The sequence below is a fragment of the Ambystoma mexicanum genome, chromosome 11, assembly GCF_040938575.1.
Source record: "Ambystoma mexicanum isolate Mex_15411 chromosome 11, UKY_AmexF1_1, whole genome shotgun sequence".
In the NCBI taxonomy this organism is placed as follows: domain Eukaryota; kingdom Metazoa; phylum Chordata; class Amphibia; order Caudata; family Ambystomatidae; genus Ambystoma; species Ambystoma mexicanum.
Window position 1 is genome coordinate 188,932,258 of NC_090934.1, and position 18,442 is coordinate 188,950,699.

Below are 18,442 nucleotides of genomic sequence, written 5' to 3' on the forward strand. Positions count from 1 at the left end.
ATATGGCGTTGATCTTGGGGACGTAACTCCTCATGAACGGTGAGGTCTTATGTCATTCATTTTTCATGGAATATTCTTTATTTCATTGCCGAATTAATGCAACTACTTCTAGTTCAATAGGTCATCCCATTCCCGAGATAATAAATGTTTTGGTTTTTCGGCATTACGTTTTGTGCTGTTCCGCGCAGCATCTACAGGTCATTTGTAGAGTGTGCTCATCATTGCTAAACTGGTCTTGCATTTTTTTTTTACATTTCGTAGGAGACTTAGTGTTTCTTTCTTTTCATTGATTTGTTTTAGAATAAAATCGATACATGTTAATTTCACTAATTAATTGAACACCAAACTTTTTTATCGCTGATTTATATTCTCACATGAATATCATATTTGTATGCTTACTCTGATTATTTACAGTGTGTGTTTAGCAGCGAAAATGTCCACCGCTGCCAACAACACTGCAAATAATCAGAGTAAGCATAGAAATATGATATTCATTTGAGAATTTAATTCAGAGATAAAGGAAAATTTGGTGTTCAGTTAATTAGTGAAATTAACATGAATCACGATTTTCCTTTGTGGCAAACAACAATATCTGTCCATCTTTATTGGTGGAATATGAGAACAAATCTGAGAATGAACATTCTGGGCAAAGGCGGCTACTTAAGCTAATCCATATATATGGCCAATTTATCATGCACCGGTAAATCAGGTCTGTTTAAAACATCCTAAATTTCTGAGTTGAGACGCATGGTGGTGACCGTACATATATCCCAATCCAGCAGAAGCGTGGGGGTCTTCAGACTATCTAACTTCTGGTTGTCCACCAAATACATTTTATGGGTTTGCTCCATCACTGACCCCTAAGCAAGCTGGTAATTAGCGGTAGGGCTATGCCTATCAAAGACCCTATGAAACCGCCAGTCCGCAAGACCGCTTTTCTTTTAGCCCTTAACGATATTTGCTAATTGACCAGCTTCTTGATGACATTCTTTTTCTTCTTTAACACACTTACTTGGACATGTGTTAGGGACACGTGTCCCTTTAAAGTGTTCTGTGCAATCTCTGAAATAGTGGCCACCAGATCGTCAGAGGCCACGGCCTTTCGTTGTTGAGGGGTGGCGTATACAAGCATTTTGAGCAGCTCGATGTTTCTCTGTATGTGTATCGACATGGTGAAAGCACGACCATGACTGACAATGTAATGCGATTAATGTTGTTTTTTAGATATCTTCTTAGGAATATCTCCATTCCATCTATGCTTTCATGGACTGCAAACCTAATTTCTACCTTCGACTCGCTATCGGCATGCAATTAGGGAGGGAAAGGATGCGTTTCCAGAGCTTACCCTCCAATTTCTCCCAATCTAATGGGAACAATTGTGGATTTGTATCTAGACCAAATAGCATTGTGGGTATTACCTTGCCTATATAATATTTAATAACAGGAGAGAGAGAGAATTTACAGGACTTATTTCCCATTTTTTTCTTGTGAGAGCCTAATTGAAGGATTTTTTCCTCTACAGTGGCTGTTAGGTGGACCTTGGTTGAGAAAGATCTGACTACCGAGCCCAGATAAGTAATTTCCTTGGCATTAGGGATATTCCTTTTTAGGAATATACACAGCAGGTAACCCCGGCAGGAATAAATCGGTGCACTAGAGTGGTTGTTTATATATCAACCAGGAGATATCCGTAGGGATTACTGGTCAAGTCTTCAAACACCTCCTTAAAAAACAGATACATCTGGCAGGCTATCATGGCTAGTTGCTGTTTATGCCATTTTTTAAAAAAAATAACACTATATAACTAGCAGTTAGAATTATTGATCTGGTGCTCTTGCCCTTGTTTAACTAGTTCGGTACGATGTAACAAATGCTTAGATTACGGTGGTGGGAATATTGAGTAAAGACTTTTTCTAGCTTGGCATTCTGGCCCCCTCGGTCATCAAATCGTCCATGATGATCATATTAACCAAGCTTGGTGGAAGTAAATAATTGTCATTGAGACTGTTGGGAATACCCACAACAAACTCAAGGTGTTTAAACTGCTGTTGCAAGGTCCCACACAATATTATCGGGAATAAGTGTAATTGCGGTGTGGGCATTTTCTAGCAGTTTTCTGACAACAAAACTCTTGCCACAACGAGAAGGCCCTGCCAGCACACACGCAAAGTTGTTATAGCTTGGTATCCATAATCACAAATATTTGAGTGCTAACAATTCAGGTACAGATATCTACATACGAGCATTCCCGGTGTGGTTAAATCACAGCTGGTGGTTAGCCTTTCAACCTTCTAGGGGTTGGTAAAAAACACTGTTGTATCTGGGCGTGTATATTCAGCTTAAGCGTCACATGAAAACATACAAATTAAATGCATGGTCTCTTCAGCGTACCTAGAAGCTCTGAATAAAAACATGTAACAGTTTTTGCATATTTTCTTCAACAATATGACATTATAGACTATATGAAACACACAGCTACTATATTACACAACGTACCTTTGGATGTTATAATGACTAATCCAACAGATTATTGGGCCACCCCACGGTACCCGCAGGACAATATTTCACACTTAAAAACTGTAGCGGCCACCAGCACATCCTGTAAGTGGTGGTTGTTAGGGTCAAAGTCATTACCTGCAACAGCCCATAATTGGTACTCTTATGGCTGTGGCACTGCCCCAGCTGTATGTCCTCTGATGATGGCAAAACAATAACTGTCATTACAGGCTCTCATGGCTTGCAAATAGTGACAGCGTCCAAAACCACTGACACTTGTCATGTATTTCCATGCCGTTGGTTGTGAGACAGCCTTAAAATGCCCGAAGAGCCATTCTGAAACTGGGGGAAGAGCCCCATCATTCTTTGGTTCTTACTGGCCCCAGAAACAGATGGGGCATGTTACGTTAGATGAATCAATCATCATAAATCCAAAGGCTGCCGGTTGTCAGTTGACACAATTCACATACAGATGTCTCCTACACCCTTGGTAACCACAGCTCCTTCGCTGTATATCCCCTCACAATGACAAAGCAATGGACGCCATCACTCCCGCTATACCTTGTGCTTTCAAACAGCGATGGAGTTCAATAACCCTGCTTTCTTCTCAAGACATTTCCATGACACTGGTTGCTGAAGCCCCATGGTTGCCACAATCCACACCCAGATGCACTGCCGGCTGTGCCATCCATTTGTTGGAAGACATGGCGGTTCTAAATAGAAAGAACATGGAATCAAAATAGACATTTTTTTACACAAAAACAGTCCTCCACCAATAAATGGCACAATGCTAAACATCGCAAGCACTGTGTAACACCTCAGTGCATGTCCCCGTTAAAACAAAAATCTGTTATGCCAGCCGTTTGTACAAAATAAATCTCTGCTATACCATTTGTAACGTCACATTGCACGCATTGTCAAGATTGCGTAAAACACTGCAAAAGGTAGAACCGTATTTTAAATTGCTAGCACACAATTAACAAAGCACTGGTTTAAAAGATATAAAGATGAGGGTCATCACTCTGGTCTTGTCTTGCAGACCGAGCATAAACAGTTTGTTTTACTTTGTGCCACTCTGCATGCAGAATAAAATCAAATGTAGTGCCTACTTGGAAATACAAAACAATTCTGGCACAATCTAAAACATGCACTGACACAGAAGACCAACTTTTACACATCCCCAGACATCACAATCCCGGTATAACACCTTGGCACTTGACACCCTTAAACGTTTCATCAACTCTAATACCTTTTCCCAATAAATCACAGATAAACTGTTTGCACAACATGTGTGATCTTTGGCACAAACTCAGCTACTCAAATACTAGCATCACATTGCATGCTAAGAATATTACATCAACTTTATCAGCTCTGTAAAGCTAAAACACTGCATTGTGCCAATACGCTGCATCACAAAACGACAAGTGCTCCAAAAGTGCAGTCAGGGTTTATTTAATGTTTAATTTAATGTTTGGAACGGCTTTAAGGGCGGGGTCCATGCTTTGATATTGAAGTGTCTGATTGTGTGAGTGTCTGATTGTGTGAGTGTCTGATTGTGTGAGTGTCTGATTGTGAGTGGCTGATTGATTGCATGAGTGTCTGGTTGATTGTGTCAGTGTCTTATTGATTGTGTAGCAGGTAAATACTAAATAGTTACAAAACCTGTTACACATTTTCAGCTTCTTCCAAAGTGTTGTAGTCAAAATTTCAAAACAACACACACACACACAGAGAAATAGAATCCGTTGCTACCGCTATCTATGCACTACCCTGTCCGACATGCATAACCACAGAGCATTCTAAGTAAACTATACATTTTCAAATACGTCATTAAAACAACACAGCTGTTTAGTTAAAAATGCACAGCCTGTCTCAGAAAGAGCCTGTCTCATGGCATGAGTTTGAAAGGTAAGAAAAATACAAAAGCAATACATTAAAGTATTGAAATACCCCCCAAACTCACCTTTTTTAGTTGTTGAAAAATAACTCTGAATAAACAGCAGGCCCAGCTTTCAATTAAAAGGCTCTGCAGGGGTTCCCCCAGTGTCTACAGACCCACAATCAAAGCCAGCCGAGAAGCAAGGCACCCTGCAGAGTTGCAATCAAGTGTCCCAGGTCAATTACCCATGTTTGCAGGGGTGCATCAGGCTGGCTATCTGACAAAGTGGTCTACAGTAGCCCTGCTGGAGTCAGAAGGGTCCTTTTAAGGGGTGAAAGCTCAATGTTGTTTCATTATCAACAATGCACAGATTTATGTATTTCTGTTTAGTTTGCAGAAATGGGTTTCTTATTAACAAAACACCGTATTTTATTTAATGCATTCTGCTTCCTATGTGTTATAGCAACATCTAAAAATAACCTCAGCCCTGCAGATGCTTCCTGGGGCCAATGCCATTTTTGTTATCAACAGAAGCACAGCATTCTATGTCCTGCATACTCAGCAAGAATTAGCAAGTGTCACCATAGCTTGCGAATAGTTAACTTCCTGTATCCTTATAGCAACATCTAAAATTAAGTACCGCTGCTTTCTGTGCCGGCCTTCAGTCATACGTCTAAAATAGCTGTGCTAACTACCATTGGTTTTAGTTGGTAAAAATGTTTTTACATGGGTGGTTTTGTTTATACAGCTGGCACAACCAACCTGTATTCCAGCAAACTAAATATAAAGCCCATCTGTGTTTTCTGCTGATGTGAATAGAATGCTGCTCTGTGTGTCAGCACATTCCAAGGATTCCCCAGGCCTTTTCATAGATATAAAATCGCCTTGCAGTGTTGATTCATAGGTCTTTGCTGGTTCGCAGAGGGACACATGTATGCCACACACGAGATGCATTAGACCCCTTAGAAACAAAAGTTTGACTTTTGTAAAAGCTCTCGGAAGCTCACTTTACTTATAAACTAAACGGCTTTTCATTATTTATACTCCGTATCAACCCCAGTTCACCTAAGATTGGTGTACATTTTTATATCGAAATTGATATGAAGCATTTTTCATATAAACATTTTTGGGAAAGTTTATGTAAAACATGTAAATGGATATTTTATATTTAAAAAAATGTATATACATTCTATATACACAATTATGTTTGATATTAATGTTTATATATATGTCTATATAAATAAATATGATTTTTAATATTATTTTGTATGTGCACTTCTATATCCAAAAATATGATTTTGTATATTGATGTTCATATAAATGAATAGATCAAACAATATTTTTTATATTTTTATATACAGTTGTATAGCAAAAACATATCAAAATTGTTTGATAGCATGTGTGCTTCCTATAAAGTTTATATAAAAATTATTGGGGTTTAATAAAATTGCTATTAAAAACTTTAGGGGAGCTTATCGATTTGATATAAAATGTATATCCATTTCCTATCACCCCGGGGTGCAACCCCTCCGTGATGTCTGCAACGCGTCACTCTGCAAAACCCTAGATTAACAGTCCCCGTCTTCAGAGCTCAATTCACTGTTGGCGCTTGACCGAGCAATATCATCGAGAGCTGCTCCCATCTTTATATAGATTTTTATATAAAATGTATATTCACTTATATCAAAACTAATATAAATTAGAAAACACTTCCCATAAATATATACATTTGATATAAATTTGATATCAAACATTTTTTATATAATTTGTATATCAAATTTATATTAAGTGCATATCAAAGCACATCAAAAGGGGGCAGGCAAAGACCAGAAACAGGGGGCGTGTCCAAATGTCAAAATTTAACATGAGACAAAACGGGGCTCCCTCGACTGCTCATATCTATCGATAGCTAAAAAACAAACATAATAGTGGACAGGGAAATAAAAAACACTAATTCTAATTTCTCACACCCAAAGAAGAAGGAAAGGTCAGATACAAATTATTAGCTAAAAAGGGAGATTTTTCTAACTGTGAGCTAAAGAAAAGGGAAAAAAAGACTCAAAGAATACTTCAGGTTACCACCTTAGTTTCAATAGGCCAGGGAGCATCTTAATTATTGCTATCATGAAAACAGTTTCGTCTCCACTCGACATTCGAATAAAGAAGCTCTCACCATCCAGCACGGACAGGTTATGTATAAATCAACCCAACAGGTGTTCTTTTAGTGCCAGACAATCCATAAGAATATGTTCTCTGTTTTGTACTATATTTAAATCTTTACACAGATTACAACCCATCCTTCCTACAACCCCTTTTGATTGCAACTGGCGTATTTCATCTGTAAGCAGTAGATTCAGTCTGTAACGCAAAAATCGAGATGAGCAAGAGCAGTTCAGGATTGTTTTTAGACATTGTGGGAGTACTCCCATAGGCTTTCCCAAAGGTGACACACTCTTATGTAGCCCATAATTCCTCATTTTTTAAATGGTACTCATCCTATCATCACGAAATAGGACTTTGTTAACCTCATTTGGATGTTCAACGAGGTCTCCCATGGTCCTCTCAATTCTTTTTAACACAAAGGCAGCTCTTCTTTTATACTTGGCCACAGACTCTATATTAGAAGACTTAAAAATAGCTGCCAGATCTTCGGACAGTGGGCCCGCCACTGGTGTTAACATTCTTCGGTACAGGGTCAAGGTTCTCCACTCAAATTTGCAGCCCAACGATGCAAGACCTAATTTGAGTCTTAGTGATGTCATTGGGACGGAATCTGGAAGACTCAATGCTCTTTTCAAAAGGCAGGATTCAATCTTTTCGTAGGCTTAGACTCTCAGGCTCACTGCAATCTCCGTTCCATATAACAACTTAGGGATAACTTTCATGTTATAAAAAGTAATAAGAGGAGAGATTTAATACCAACAGAAACAGGATTTTATTTCTTTCATTTGGGCAGCGGCCTGATTTTCTTTCACTATGATGCAAGATGTAACTAATTTAATGTTGTCTACAGCATCCATTCTGAAACCGAAGTATGTTACTGTGTGGGTATTAAAGGTATCTTTCCTATCTGCCAACAATAACCCATACTTTTTTGGGGCATAATAATGAACCTTATAATACCGTTCTTTTTCTCGTTTATACAAAGTTCATTTAGCAAGTATTCTCATATAGTATTGAGTTTGCTTGAAGGCCAGCCTGGGTCCTATCTAGGAGCAAGACATAATCCACGTACATAAGGTACAGGACAACTATGGTGGAAATTCTTGGTGGTGCAAATGCTGACCTCCCCAGGAAATCACCCAGACACTCCCAACCACTCTAGAGCCAGCTTGCAAGTTATTTTGCAACCCCTTCAATGCAATAAAAGGAGATACGCCCATGAATGAATGTGGGGTTGAGTCATGGGCCAATGCCATGGTTTTGATGCACGTGCAGGCATCCAGCCCAGAGGCTTTGGCAAATGGGTGAGCCCTTAATTACTCTTTTGTATCTCTCTATAAGGAATTTCTACTTAGGGCAATACATTTCAGTGGTTTTATGGTTGACACTTGCTGTTTTCAAGAAATCATGGACATATTCCAAGGGGAACTGAACTCCTGTGTCAGTCTGCAAGTTTGCAGGGTACCATCCGGAATGGATGGTATTGATAAGAGAATGGGATAAGAGATCCCATTATAGATATTATAACAAGCTTCTGCAGACACTATAACATCCATTATCAAGCACAAATAAACAAGATAACAAAATCAACATTTATTATTCTTTCACTGGTTATCTGGTCACTCTTGTTCCAGTGTCCTTCCAGCATCCTCATTGCTCTTTTTATTAGTTTTCTACCTGAATGTCTTTCAGCCTACTAGTCAGACTCCTATGTTCTCTCGTGGGGTATATTCTCATCTGGCACTGGTCATCTACCTCACCTCGTACTAGCAGGTCCTCATGTTCTGCGCTGCCCTTGCCCACTTAATCCAGTGCATGGCTGACACCGCCACCACTATCCTGGAGAGCTGAGTCATCTCCATCATCTCTGCTCGACATTGATTTATGTGTTTGTTGTGGCACCAAACATTTATACTAGTTATTTTACCAGTTACCTCTTCACTCTGCCACCAGGCCATGTCCATGGACCATTTTTTCTGGTTACCATTCACAGAACCACCTCATGAGGAAGATCCAATTGTTGGGAAATGGTCCTGTTTTGCAACAAAGCCATATCTCCCAACTGTATCTGGGATGGCAACAAATGTCTGATTCTGGATTCACTGTAATTTTTAGCTCTTTGCTTGTTACTAACTGTTGACACATCAATGTCCATTGTTTCTCTCGAGCATTATTCAGGAATTGTTGATCTGACCTTTCGTTGTAGTAATTCCTCAGTCAGTGATACTCTGGTAGGCCTGTGAGGCGTTGTCCTATATGCCATCATGAAAGTTGTCAGCACTTTTGCTAGTGATACACCCTCTTCTAGTGTTATTCTGAACATTTTGTTAACTGTGCGCATAAAACGTTCAACATCTCTGTTTGCCCTGGGCCAACATGGTGTGATGCATCTGTGTCCAATGTCAAGGCCCTACAAGAAGTACTTGAAACCATTTTCTTGAAAAGGAGGACCATTGTCTATCCGGACCTAAGGTGGCAGTCCATGAGCTGCAAAGATGTTCTCTATGATAGCTACTTCGGCTGCTTTGGAACTCACAAATCGTACAAAGGGATAACTTGAGAATTCATTAAGGACCACTAACGTGTGTCTGTTCTGTTGGATGGGTCCAAAGTCCATGCTCAGAAGATGCCACAGTGCCTCTGCTATCTCGGGTGTCTGTATCAGTGGAGGCTTTTGAGCATTGCCAGCTGACTGGCATCATTTGCATCATGCCATCATTGAGTCCACACATGCTTCTAGCTCAGGAAACCACACCTTTTCCTGAGTCGCGCTTCTGTTTTAGTCACCCATGGGTGTCCCTTGTGATCTCTCTCAAGGACAGTCTGAATAAGTAGAAGAGGACTGCATATCCTGGTATCACCAACTGAGAGTTATTTCTCTCTATCCAGAGTCCATTCATGAATGCTTGAGTATCGGGCATACACTGGCCAATGTCTGCCAAGGATCTATGTGAATACATTGCATCCATGACTGTGAATGTGAAAACAGTCCATCATTTACAGTGATTTAATGTGAAAATAAAAGTGAGGGAGATACCCATCAACCCCCTTTCCACCTTCCCCCGCTTTAATGAATACCCCAAACCAACCCCCGATTTATATTTTTGCATGAAATCATTGCAAGCAATGCAATGTCTTTGCATTTGCAGTAATGGTCTGCACACTAATGGGGGGATGCCTCTGCCAACAGGGTTTACCACTGGCCACCCTTTAACTGATAAACAACTAGATGTTTACATCTGTTGGCTAGTCGTTTTTGCAATCCCTTCCAATGACATGGAGTTGGTGACCAGACTATCCAGCTCTTCTGTTTCATGTTCGCTGTCGGTTGAGATGTGGCTGGACATCTATCGGATGTCGAGACAAATAACCAGCTGGATTTGTGCTCTTGAGCCTCAAAACATTAAGCGTCCCCATAATCCTGCCGTTGCAACATCCAACGTTCCAGCCTGAAAGGAGTAGGGGGTAGTGCCTAACCGTGGAGTATAGGTAGCAGTGGCTTGTGATCAGTGACCACTGTGATGGGGTCACCAAACACATATGTGTGAAAATGGCGACAGCTGCATAATTCTGACAGCGATAACCGCTCCATCTGTGAGTAATGTCTCTCTGTGGTAGTAAGCAATTTACTGGAAATAGCAATGGGATGTCATACTCCATCTTCACCCATTTGGACCAACGTCACCTCCAGCCCAACAGGGCTTGTGTCGATAAGAATCTCTGAGTAGGGATGCAGATTAAAGAACCTCATGGTAGTGTCCTTTGCCAGCACTGCTTTGGCATTCTCAAAAGCCTTTTGTGTGGTTGTGTTCCACTTCCATTCAGTATCTTTATGAATCAGATTTCTCAGAGGTTCAGTGATTGTAGCCAGATTGGGAATGAACCTCCTACAGAGGTTTATCATCCCTAAGAGGTTTCACACTTGTGCTGGTGATTTTGGAGGAACAAATATTTGGATGGCTTCTACCTTCAGAGGGTCAGTTGATATTCTGGTATCCTGGAATATGAATCTAAAAATAATGAACATTTTGTTGCAAAAATCGATCCTTGTTTTCGTGAAGTGTGAGACTCTCTTCCCTAAACCACAGTAATAACTCTTTTATTATCTTCAGGTGCTAGTTTTCGATCTTACCATATACTCATTCATTCACTCATTTTCATCATTTGTATAGCGCCTTCCACCGTTATCATAGTCCCAAAGTACTGGTGGCTGAATGCCCTCAGAGGGACTAAAGTCCAATGTATGGGTGCTATTATGTGTGTGTGCATTTTGGCCATTAAAGTTATCAGAGGATGGCCAAGACCCTGCTACTCACCCATGTCTGAATGGCATGTGGATGCGTGGAAGGAGGTATACTAGCAGCTAAGCATGAGGGGGTTGTGGTATTGAGCCTCTAATCACCTTAACCCAAAGCAGGCCCATCACTTAAGAAGCGATTGCACTTTTGTACATAAAGCAAGTTTATTGTACAAATTGTACAATCGGCTGGGAGGGGCTGGATGATTCTAGAGTCAAACTAACTGAGTTGCTCCGAACCACACAAGTTGACACATGATATACATTTTTTGCAATAGTTAAAAAACACGCCCATATATTTTATTACAATTCACCCCCCACATGTGATTGGTCAGGAACTATATACAAAAGAAATCCAATCATTCTTCAATTCCCCAGTTCTCATTGGTCACAATTTTCTTAACTACCATCTTCAGCTCATGTGTACAACACATGCCTTTTTTGAATTTGACTGTGTCAGGTTATGACAACATCATACAGTTACATACAAACATTATTTATTACAAGTCCCAGCTGGCCTCAGACCCCCTTAAACCTGAACGTAATTGCACATGGTTTATAAGAGTACTTCAAACAATATGAAGAGGGGAAGAATAAACAGGTTCCCTTTGAACTGACGATAACCATCTCACCCACCCCAACTTGCTGGCGTCATTGGAGCATTCTAATCTAAACAACTACAAATTCAACACACATGGCCTCTGGTCACATCTGAGAAAACAATCGAAAACCTGTGAAGTATCGGTCACTCTGGCCTCGAGCACCACTTCACCCCAAGTTTATTGTTGGTCAAAGTCAATGGCCCTATCCCCATGAACAATAAATAACAAACTCCCACGCACTTAAAAAGATTACATCTGCTTTCTGTGATACTGCCAGGCCATAAAAACACCAGGCTGATGTGTTGGCTTGACCATCTGCTTAATGTTGCTGTTAATCATTACCTCTCATTGACCTCCAACCCTGCAAAACCAGTTTTTCCCAGTCACTTGAAATTCAATTGTGAACGCCTGACTGCAGAGTCTAACCAATTTTTAAAAAAAGAACACACTGTATTTAGATTTGTAAATTCTCTGTGTGTATATCAGTGCATGCATGTTTTATAACTATTGTGTCTTCTTCACAATGGGTTTTTCATGACAAGTCCCCTTACCCGCATGCGCACTATGAAACTCCTCATTGCCCAACTTATAGGCACCTTATAGCCCACCACATGTAGATTGTGTTCATATATCATCAGAGATTTTGACATTTATTTTGCTGCACGTGGTCAAATCTAAAATGTATTAACTTAAACACAAAGTAACACTTAAAGTAACACATCCCATTCACATTAACTATGCTGGATACATATAAAATAACATCGCATCAACTGCGCTGCAGTCACAAATATGGTGTGCACATAACTAATAAACCAAATTCTTGTTCTTTAAAACCATCTTCTCTGGGGAAAACCCCTACAATAATCTCTCACATTGGTCCCAATATGGGCATACTGCTCCGTTAGAAAAACCCAACTCGCCCCCCACCATTTCAGCAATCAACCCACGGCAGCACACAATTGTACCAACTTGGTGGAGGACACAAGACAGCTGTGATATGAAATGTTAGTGGTTCTAGCTTTGAACTGGGTCACAGTCATCATGGCAGCTGCTTTCGGTAAGTGGGCAGAACAACATCATAAGAACATTTGACAGGAAAAATACAAAAATTGGCATTAGAATTTTCACAGCTAGTGTAATCTAAGACGGTACCCTTAGAGAGTCAACCAAGGGTCATTTGTGATTCTTGCCTCGTTCGCCATGATCGCTCTGAGCTTGTGCAAGGCAGCGACAGTCTGAGTCAGGAACCCATTCTCCGAAATCATTAGGAGGTCCAAACGTGCATCAAGTGCTCCCTATTTTATGACAGACCCCTCCCTCCATAACTGCTAGGAGGTCAAGGATATACCTGTTCTGCAAAGCTATGAGCTATGAGCCTCAGGGCCTGCAGTTCTTCCTTGATGGCACTGAAAGCTGATTCTGAGGAATTCACAGATACCAGTAGTTCATATCGGGTCACCTGTAGCCACTTTACATTTGCCACGGCTTGGACACCAGGTGCCAGGAGGGACAAAAAGAACACTTCCATACAACTAAACAACCGATACTGTTCCCGTATGTCCATCAATGCTTTTGAAGATGCCACCAAAAGATAGTGGGGAGTGACAAACTTTTGGACTGGAAAGGCGCTGGTTGGATTTGATAGTCCAGTATTTGTTTGTAGGCAGTTTGCACAAAAAATTAGATGGTCCAGGTTGTTGGTGTGTTAAACATGAGATTTTTAGGTTTATTCCTGAAACGCGCGTTTCAACCTAAGTATTTTTCAAGGCCAATTGGGTTTGGTGGTTGAGTTTCCAGGTGGAATGGGCTGGTCCTCCCAAGTGTGGGTGCCAGAGGGCTGAATAGCCGTACTTGGCCGGGTTCGGCAATGCTGTTGTGTGGAGTCGTGGATCAACCACCAAACCCAATTGGCCTTGAAAAAGACTTAGGTTGAAACGCGCGTCGGCTGTGTAACATATCATCATGTTATGAATATTACATTTACATCCAATGATGTCTTTCATTGGTGCTGATTATAACAAGGAATAAACCTAAAAATCTCATGTTTAACACACCAACAACCTGGACCATCTAATTTTTTGTGCAAACTGCCTACAAACAAATACTGGACTATCAAATCCAACCAGCGCCTTTCCAGTCCAAAAGTTTGTCACTCCCCACAATCTTTCTAGACAGTAGGAACCTCGGAGTTGGTTCCTTGACAAACTATGACTCTGGCTGCAGGTCTAATTCAACTAACAACCGAATAAAGGGTGCGCAGGAGAGAGGGAGTCCCGCCACAAACTCCACTCTTCCAAAAAATGCCACCAAAAGATAGTTGTACCACTTGGTCAGGTGCAATAGTCCCTCCTTTCCATGACAGAGTCATTGATGTGTACATGTGTGATGACACAAGGGATGCAAGGGGGGCAGGGGACAAAGGGGGCACAGATGTGGCTTTGAACATCGGGCAGGCAAGGATCAAGTGTTTCTCAGGAATAACAAGGACAGGCACATGCTATGTGGTGAAACTGTGAACACTTTGCCGGATTGGAGGTAACTGTAGGCGTACCATCCAGAGGTCCAAAAAATATCCCGAAGAGCAGCTGCACCCCCAGCCAAGTTGTTGATGTGAAGTGTGCAGCTGCTGTTCCCATTTCTGCCAACAGGCACCGTGTCATCAGCCTTAAAACATATAGAGAAATGGGTGTCTGTATCGTAACAAGTTTTTCTGGCCCCTTGAGCCATGTCAGATGTTTTAAATATTTCTGCCACACATTTCCACATTCTTGGTTTGCATGTGCCACCCATTCTTCTGAGAATCCCCTCATCCCTCCAGGGCTGCAACTCTTCAGCCCTGATCACATTGTTTATTGGTGTTAATAGCCCCTTTTAAACTCCATTGGACTCTTTGTGTACACTGAACATTCTTCTGCTCTTTTCGATCTGTAGCTGAACATACTTCAACAACAGGTAAAATAGATGCTGGGACTGATTGCCCTTGGAACTGCCCTCGGACCCTGCACAAAGCTAGGTGCACTAGACACAGCGTGTATGCTAACTTTATTATATCCTGAATAAACAACCTAGGGACACCAGAGGCATGGGGGACGAGAGAGCAAATGTAGCAAAATCCTACGGATCTCTCTCTCCCAATTCGCCTCATATGGCTATACCATACATTATCTGCTGTAAAACCATTTGCATCTCCTATTGGGTCTAAATCAACATTGTCCTCATTGTTCAGGAAATCAGAGACCACATGTCTTTGTAACCCCAAATTCCATGATTCTAGATACATTTAAAGATTCACATTCATACTATTTGCCACCTTTGAACATGATGACACAGCGAACAAAAAAGACATATAAACAATCCTTCTAATATACAAAAAAATGTAAACCCCTGATTTTCATTTGCACCCCCCTTGTCCACTGGAATGAACTGCAAATCCTTTTAGAGCATAATTAACTTTGAACCTGGTCCTGTGCCAGTGGAGGAGCACCGTTATCCCTTCGTACTTCACTGATATGGACCCAGCTCTTGCTGCCCTCCACCATCACAGCAGTTGAAGTTGCAAAAATCACTCGGGGCTGCCCAGGGAAACGCTGCTCATTCCAGTGTCGCACAAAGGTACGGATACAAATCCAGTCCACAGAGAACACTATTTACTTGTGCAGATCACCAGATTCTTTGCTGCTTCCTCCTGTAGGCTGTTTGTGAGAAGACACAACCCGTGAAGATATAATTCTTACACTTTTTGTTAAGGCTCTAAGGTACTCCCTACCTCCTCACCCAGGACCTTTGCTGACTTGTGCACATCTGATGCTGTGCATGCAGGTGGGAGTGGTGCATAAAATCTATGCCCTGTAAGGATCTCGTGAGGGCTAAGGAAGTGCTCTTTCCCTGGCTGATTGCTCAAATAAAACAAAATCACATAATCATTAAAATCACTTAAATCACTACACATTTTTGCCAACCAGACCTTAAGAACCCGATTTAACTATTCCATGATCCCATTGGCCTGTGGGTGGTATACCAAACCCCTCCTGTGCTTGATTCCCAAATGCTAAGTGATTTCTGAGAACAAGGCATTCAAAAAGTGGGTTCCATTGTCAGAAATCAAGACCTCACAAATTCCCCACCATGGAAATATCTCCCTCACCAGAAATGTTACTGCAGACTTAGCATCAGGGTCTACGCAACCTGAAGCCACTGGGAGAATGGCCAAACCACGAATATAAGATACCGGTAATTGTTATATCTCACAAGCATATTGACAAAGTCAATATGGAATTCCCGAAATGGCCCAGAGTGCCTAGCCAAAACTCCCCTTAATGACCTGGTGTTTCCTGGATTGAATTTCCTACAAACTGTACAGTTTCCTACAAATCTACTTACCTGTTCCTGGAAGATTGGTATGAACCATTCCTCCTGGAGCTTATTGGAGTTTGTCATTGAGAAGTGTGCAATGGGTATTGTAGTTGCTCTAAAAAAAGCAAAAATCAGTTCTAGAGGCATTACTACCTTCCCCGACAGCTCCTGTCTCCACAGCAAATCCATGGGCGAGAGGTCACCTCCTCTCTTTACCCAATGCTCCTGCTCCTTGTTAGGTGCCTTTCATTGCATTTCTATGATTTGGAGCAAAGGAACTGCAGGGTATGGAGCTGGCACCTGTACCTTCTGGGACACAGTTTCCATTTTATGGGAAACTGTAAATGGCAAATATGCAGCTTCTTTTGCCACCCTGTCTGCAGCATCATTTCTAAGTATTGAGTTAGTACAATTAGTGTGTGGAGCGCACTTTACAACTCCTACCTCTGTCGACTGTTTTAGCTATTCGATTAGTCTGGATAGTAGCACAGCATGCTGGACAGGGGTCCCGTCAAATCTCCAAAACCCTCTTCTCTGCCACCTTGATAAACCTGGATACACAGTGGAGGTTACATATGCAGAGTCAGAATAAACAGTGACTGCCATCCCCTTACTTCTTTCTAGTGCCTCTATACGTTCCACTTAATTCTGCTGCTTGCGTGGAGTAATGCGAAGGCAACCGTTTATTCAGTCTGACCTGGTATTCCCCATCCACAAGACCCACAACGGCGGCACCCGTATGCCTCTCACCACTGTCCTGATTGAATGTTTAGGACCCATCAACAAAATGTACCTCACATTCCTCCAAAAGATCCTCCTTAACACTCAGATGTTGCACAATCATGGACAATGTCATCAAGTTTCAATGGCTCGGCTACAAATGTCTCAGGATTGACTAGGTGACACTGTATGGGATGTATAGATACATTTGATAGAATAACCTCATACCTGACACTCTTTGGGTCATCATAGTTGACTTGAATTTTTCCAAGATTGCAAAGACTGCATGTTCCACATACAATGTCACCAGTGTAACCCATTGTAATGGTTGAAGACTTATTAATTACAAAAGTTGCATCTGCTAAATCTTGCTCACAAGTGAACTGTCCCTGCATCACTGGGTCTAAGAGTCCGCTACAGTATGCTAAAGGTTTATGGTCTAGCAATGTTTACTGGGCAAGGATCTCTGTCATTACCTGCCCGTCTGTCAGGCATTACACTCCTGCCATTAGACCCAAACTGGTCTGATCTTGGTTGTTGCCAGGTAGGCTTTGGCAACCTTCCCGACTAGAAGATATGGTTTGTCCTAACCTCCAAGCCACTTATAAATGCCTGTTTTGACCAAAATTTTTGTTCACTGAATTAGATTCAGGAACCAATTTGGGATTTCCTATATAATACGTGATCGTCATCACGCTCACGTATTTCAATCCCTTTCAATGCGCATTCGGATCCCGAGTTGCAACCGAGGAAGCGTTGCAAACCAAAGAACCCTGTTTTTTCAGTACCTTGCTAAGCTCCGGTGCCCGCCCCCCCCACACCGTTTCCATTCCCTGATGGGATTCTGAACTTTGGATTCACACAACATACCTGTCGTGCCAGACCATTCGAATGCCGGTTATCGGCAGGCGAGTTCTGCAACTCCATGATGTGAGAAACCAAAGTGTATTTTACCCGCTAGTCCTCTGGGACTTGTCATCCAGGTGGCCAGGACATGGCCATTGCTTTTGGATCAAGTTCCTGGGGGTGGACCAGTGCGGGAGGATCATCTAGGTGAGGGGTCATCGAAGATGTGGCGTGAGATAACCGATGGTGATTCCCCCCTTTTTTGTTCATCTACCCCATCCTATTTTTTAGGATTTTCTGAAGTCCCAACTCCCTTCCCCCATTTTACACAAACACTGGGTCGAGGAAGAGGTTGACTGAGATTGACCAGTCTGACTCTCTCACATCGTACTGGACATGTCCCGTTAATCAGGTCAGGTAAAGTCAGGTACTTTACCCTAAGTGCATACACCTGATACCAATGAGCTCTCCTCACACAAATAAAAGGCACCACTTAAAAAACACTCAGAGCAACGCAGAACACGAGAATGAGCAGAACTTCCGGGAAGAAGGCACACCTACTGGAGCAGAGCGATGGACTAAGGGACGAGAGCAGGTGGCTGAAAACCCCAAGGCTTCCCTACTGGAGGTCATTGCCTCTGACAGACCGTGAAAGACACGTGGAGAAAGCCAGATCCCACAAGTGAAGATTACATTCTGTTCCAAGGATGCCAGCGACCCTCCCGGGTGAACAGCAGAGTTGGGGAGGTGAGGCCAAGCCTGTGTTACTAAACTTGAATCGAAAATCATAAAATGCAAAACAAGAAAGAAGCGCACGCAGCCAGTTAGTTGGCAAGCGACCTGAGAGACCGGTGTGTGTCAAAGTAAATGAAGCAGCAATATCATATCACAATGTGAAGGTGTGTGGATGAATTGCAAAGAAAGGCAGACCCGTGATTTAATTCTAAAGTAAAATACAGCTGCAATAGCCCATTCGAAAGTCTCTGTGAAAGTTGCATTGTTTGAAGCTAAAGGGTGAACAAACAGCAAGAGTGAAAGTAAATGGTGAATATTGAGTCGAACTGGTCCTGTGGTCATCTATAACAA

The 18,442-nt window shown here is 41.8% G+C and overlaps 1 long non-coding RNA gene across 1 annotated transcript in view; it reads right to left on the minus strand.

Annotated features, from left to right (window-relative positions):
• Positions 1 to 526: 526 nt before the first annotated feature.
• Positions 527 to 18,442, minus strand: part of LOC138503208 (uncharacterized) — a 69,769-nt gene continuing 51,853 nt past the window's right edge. Inside the window, exon 3 of the long non-coding RNA XR_011279585.1 lies at positions 527 to 3,209. This is a non-coding gene — a long non-coding RNA (uncharacterized lncRNA). The remainder of the gene's footprint in view (positions 3,210 to 18,442) is intronic.